We start from the raw sequence: 6,000 nt of genomic DNA on the forward strand, positions 1-6,000 counted from the left end.
TAAAAAACAAGGTATTATTATTCTCTAATATTGCAACTGATCTAATATTGCTTTATTACTACATTTTGCTTTTAGTTTTAGAGGGTATTGAGCTTGAGGTTTGCTGCATAAGGGAATGACATGTGTAACAGAATGTTTATCCACCCCACTTGAGTTCTGTATAAGGGCGGACCTGTCCTACTGTCCATTTACTGGTGTATAATTCCCTTACACCTTCAGGTACTATGGGAGAAAAGGTTACTCTGATTATTTCCTCCCCTGAGTCGCTTCCCTAATAAATACTGCAGGTCAGTGTTCCTCAACCAGAATGATGTCGTAATCTTCAGATAAAAGTGTTCAGAAGATAGCTTTAATAGTGTGTGGTATATCCATTTCAATTTGTAAATCATAAACCCTGTCAGGAGGATTTAATTGCTTTTCTGGAGTTTCAACTTGCATGGACTCATCAGTTGTAGTCGCAACCAGAAACCTCTGAACTATCTGATATACTAATGTGGCATTCTGCTGTGCTGTCTAGCAGCACTCTCTTTAAAGTTCTGTTTTGTAGGAAAATCCGTAGTTAGATCAGCATGTTTCCTAGAAAGTCCTGCTACTTTCTTATTTTAACAGGAGTCTTAGAGTCCAATCCTTTTTGTGCCCTCATCACGCAGACATCAGCCTCCCATCCTGTTTCACTTTTTCTACTGTACTCCTCTTTTCTTCATGACTCAAATTGACTTCCTCTATCTGTTTGTTTACCATCAGTGTCCTGAAAATAATGTAGAGTGTGGATATCAGAATACTGATACAGTTCCTTTTTTAAAATGTTCTTGCGGTCCCTTAAACCCTTAAATTATAACCAACCCTACCAGAATTCCGAGATGTGGTTTATCTAATTCATCCTTGCTCTCTACCCCTCTGTTTCTTCCTGCATTTTCTTCCAGACTTCTCTTTAACAGAACCCTTAACTCACTTTTAGGTTTTAATTATGGCTTTCGGGCTCACAAACCTAAGGTATCAAAACACACATTACTTCTGAAATTATTTTTAGTAGTTCCAATTCATGAGCTGTGACTGAAACTGCTTCCAGTCTCTAGGGTATGGCCGGAACAGAAGCTTCTCTCTTAATGTTGCTCAGGATGATCGAGGAGACGGTAGGAAAATTCCATATTAATTTAATTTCCAATTCTGGTGCAGCTCCTAGCTCATTCTGCTTGTGTTTCACTACCTCAGGGAGAACTGCCAATGAAGGTGTGCCACGCATACTGGTGTAAATGCATTTAAATATGCTTCCCCAGGTGTGACATTCTTCTTCAGTTGCTACCATTCCTACTGGAAGATACATAGTCAATAGTCTTGGGGTTTGGAAAAGGATAATCCGATTCTAACTGTTGGTCTTCCGAGCGACCCAGAAAGGGCTCTCTTAACGCTTCATGGGAGCTTTACCCATGATAGTCTTAATAGTCTGTCAATTAATGGGTTTTACCAGAACCATTGGTCCCGCTGTGAAAGCAGGTCTAGAGATCATGGTACATAGTACAAACGGTACAAGTTTCCTGTATAAGGCAACTGTATAATTTAAAACTGCTAAAAGCTCGGCGAGTGCCAAGGTGTTGGGATGAGGAATGGGTATGTAGCCAGCCAAGACTGGCCACGTAGACCCTTCATTGATCGGGGGGTCCCAGCAAATCAATTCTGGTGTTCCTGATAAGTTAAAGAGACTTCCAAATCTTGGTAATCCCTATCATTTGCAGGTAACGGTACAGACTTATAAGCCTGAAACTCCCCTGAGGTAGCATCTATAGCCTCAAACTCCACCCATGAGTAAAATGTCTCAAAGGCATACACCGTGTGAACAGCTATTACAAAACAACTGCCTCGCCGCACATTATGGATACCTCAAATCTTGAGATGCTCAGTAACTGCTTCCTTGTAATTGGCTCCTATCACAATAGAGGCTGCAATGTGTGAACAGATTCAACTGAAACTGAACCAAGGAATTAGAAAACCAGAATGGAGAATAACATTTAAAGAGTCAAGCTAGACAAACCTAAGGCAAAAGGTGCTCCCTTATTCCCTGCAGGAGGTAACCACGATTCCTATGGATGTCTCAGTAATGGCATAATGAAAGTTCCTGTGCGTGTGAATATAAAAAAAAAACTATTGAAGGGTTCCAAAAACATCCAGGCCACACGCTGGGCACAATGTTATGTAGGCTGAGTGTCTGGCTCTGCTCTACAAGGTTTATATTCATACCCACGGGTGACAAGAGTAAACTTAGCTCAATGCACCAGTGCTTGAATGTGAAAGACAGATTTTTGTAGCACCCCCAGGACCTCAGTTGAAGTGAAGTCAGTGCTTTTGGGTTATTAACAGTACCTAAACAGGGATCCAGAGATACTGTGGTGATTAGAAAAAACCCTTTTTCGTTCTTCTCAGTAGCACAAACACCAACTATGCAGAGAAAGCACACTTTAACTAACAAATGTTTCAATAAGTGCACCCTGTTGCTTACCACATCTAAAACAATCACACACAATACGATTAAAATAGCACAAATGCATGTTGCGAACAACAAGAATAAAATTAACATTTATACCATGATTAAAATGTCATATAAAAACCTAACACCCTAAAACGTCCTTCTATGCACTACGCTAGGAGGGTATGGAGAGTAGAATTACTTGCATCTAGTTTTTCATAGGGAGGATGAGTGCACTGCATACCTTATTTATGGAAATATCAGGAATAAAAGAGGCCGTGGTCCTGGCAAAAGCCCCACACATGCATTCAGCATCAGTTCTTCTTGAGCTCAGGCTCAATAGCAGCTTTCAGTAGAAAATGCGATACAGCAGCATCTCTGGTAGGCAGAATCTTCTCTGGCAGTATCTTGCCTGCAATAATCTGGGGTGAAGGATCTCTCCAGACAAGTGCACCACTGCGCAAAGTCAGTAAAGTCCAGTAACACAACGTTGTCTTTTAAAAATCTTCATTTTTTATTATTGCTTTTTCTTGAACAAACGAGCAATCAGCCAACGCGTTTCGTCCTACACAAAAGGACTTCTTCAGGGCTTATATTTGCATGGTCTTTAAATTGATTGTCTTTCCATATTATTGGAATTAAATGTCCAAACTATTATTACCCATAACATAAGGGATCAGCCATGTCCGTCCCGGTCGGCAAAGAAAGTAAAAGACAATCAATTTACTTTGCGCAGTGGTGCACTATCCATATCTTTTTGCATTTAATCCTTTCAGGATTGCCCCTGTGGTGGCAGGTGCCGTGATTTGTGCACAGGTATAGCCATAGATATTGGGCGACAATATAGTTCACAGAGTTTTAATATTTATGGTAGTCCAAGACAGGTGCATTTGTAAGGTTTAACCCGCCACCAATTCAGTAGCAGTTTTTTTTTTTCCCTCTCTAGACAAGTGGTCAAGTGGCAGACCTTTTATTACAATATCTTATAAAAGATGGAATTTCCAACAGTACCTTGGGAATGTTTGATATAACTAAAAAGCATCAAAATGCTAGTCTAAGACAAATTACCTTATGCATATAAGTTAAAAATATGACAATGCAGAGAACACTGTTTTGCCTATTGCTCTTTTTTGACCTACAAATTGAGATAACAAGGTACTTGTTCCATGTTGATGTCGCATCATGTGCTTTGTTGATTGCTGTATCTAAATGGCCTGGCAGTCACATCTACGTCAAAGGCAGACATGGTGATGACTTTGCAAAAATACAGAAAATGGAGCCTCGGTCTACCTAAAATGGATTTGGGCCTTATGTCTTTATTTCATGTGTTTCAGTTAGTGGTTTGAATCCTGTGATTTTGATATATTTGTCACATGTCTGATTGCGAAAAAAGGATTTTGGTTCTGTTGTTTGTTGGTTAAGGTAATCAATACACCATAATCCAAGATCCCAAGATATTTTTTAACTTGTCTGAAAGGTGGTAGTATGAAGAAGGCAAAGTTTGGCATTCACAAAGATAGGGATTTTTCGGAATTAACCAATTTTCTTAAAGTGTCTGCGTACCTAATCTAGGTTTTTGGTACTCTCTCTATGATGCACAAGACCAGGGAGTTATGGTGAATCGGTGTCTGCTTTAGTGTGAATTGTAACTGACAAGTGATGCCAAGATACTAGTCTTGCTCCTGTTGATCAAGGGATTCTCTTCATTTACTTTCATGATTTTCTCCTACTTAGGTTGAGCTATCAAGATTTTAAATGTTTATTGCCTATGTTTTTGTGGCAAAGCCTTTCACCAGTCTTTGCACTGTTTTTCCTATTCACAGAAAATGTCCTACTGCAATTGGTTAGCCAGCTGAGGGTCGCGCTAGGATTGGTGACACATCACCACATAGCTGCATTGTCATTAGTTGGTTGCTACTATACGTGCTAGGATTGGTTGACTTTTGCCAATCCACACTGGAATTGGTTGTTGCTCATTTGTTGATTTTAAGAGGTTTCTGGATTACTTTGAGTGACAATACTTTGTATTGTCTTGACAAAGCCTAGAGCTCCTAGTATGTATACAATGGCGTAGCAAAAAGATTCAACCTGAAGGTTCGCCTGCATTAAAAATGCTAATGGATGTTGGTTTTATACATGCTTGTGGTTGAATTACTGCCATGAGTATACTTCTTGTGACAAGGACATTCAATTTCCTTTAGAGGGCACCTTCAATACTAGAAAGTTTGATTTCCTGAAACAAACAATGTGTGAGAAGGTCGCAGCTGAGATCTACACAATTTGAAGTATTTAATGTATTGGATCGAATGGCAATACAGACGGCAAGAAAGAAGATAAGTCCGTTTAAAGGTCCAATGAGTCAGTGGATAGATTCAAAGGTGGTCAATCAGAAAAGGGCATGGAGGAAGGACATAGTAGAAGGGTAAGCGTGTTCCCTCCAATAGTCAATGAGTCAGACAGGAAAAAAAGAGGATTCTGAAAGGGGAAAAATGGAAAGATAAAACAAGGATAAGAAAACTGATGCAGCCATGGAGGATACGTTCTTAAATGACCTATTGGGCTCTAGATGTTCTCCTTACACAGATGCCCGTAGGCACAAGGATCACTGGGATCTGATATGGGTGTGAGTGATGTGCTGAGTCAACTGTGCAGTGAACAATGATTTTTGCAATGCCAATTGCAAGTATTATCGTAACTGCTAGTGCGCCACCAGAGAGTACATGGAGAGTTTTATCAGGACCTAGTTAGATTACAATAGCTTTGAATAGGGAAACAGTGGTTTCTGATACAGTCTCTATTGTACGATTGGTAGCAACTACCCCACCCGAGAAGAGAAGAATTAACACTGCTGATCTGAAAATGTAAGTTGGAGAAATTTTGTAACGTATAATTGGTATTAACAGAATAATGACCTATACTCATTATTCTGTTAATACCAATTATACCTTACGAAATTTCAGGTGAACTGAGATACCTGATCTCGAGAAGCAGCAAGGTGTGCAAATGAAGCACATAATAGTCTTGCAGATTTAGCTGATAAATTTGGAGTTGAGATAAGTAAAACAGGAATAACGAACATGGATTATCAGAGGCATATACAGGTCTATAGTAAGTGCAGTGGGGCTGAATAGTCATAAAAGGATGGTGTTAGTGGATTAGTTTAAGGTTTGAACCAGAGCTTACCTCTCATATTCAGCAGGGGGGTTGTTAGCAGACTAAGAGTATCAATGAGATACTGAAGTTTGTCACTGCAGTGACTGTTTTGATGCAAAGCCGAAAAAGATAAAAAAGAAGTTGATGATTGCGTTGATGAAGCAGATAAAAAAAAAAAAAAAAAGAAATTAAACAATAAGTTCTGATTCAGATTTTGTGCTGCCTGGAAATTCATGAAATGCTTGTGTGAATGCAACGCAAGGAATGTAAGGAGTGGAACAGGGAGTGATGTGGTGCAAATGCAGGGTCCAGGTAGAGGGTTTGTGAATAATTCTGAAATTACTGCAAATGTCAATTTGCTGAAGAAAATCACTGCTTGTCGCATC

Source organism: Pleurodeles waltl, chromosome 11 (assembly GCF_031143425.1).
Source record: "Pleurodeles waltl isolate 20211129_DDA chromosome 11, aPleWal1.hap1.20221129, whole genome shotgun sequence".
NCBI classification, from domain to species: domain Eukaryota; kingdom Metazoa; phylum Chordata; class Amphibia; order Caudata; family Salamandridae; genus Pleurodeles; species Pleurodeles waltl.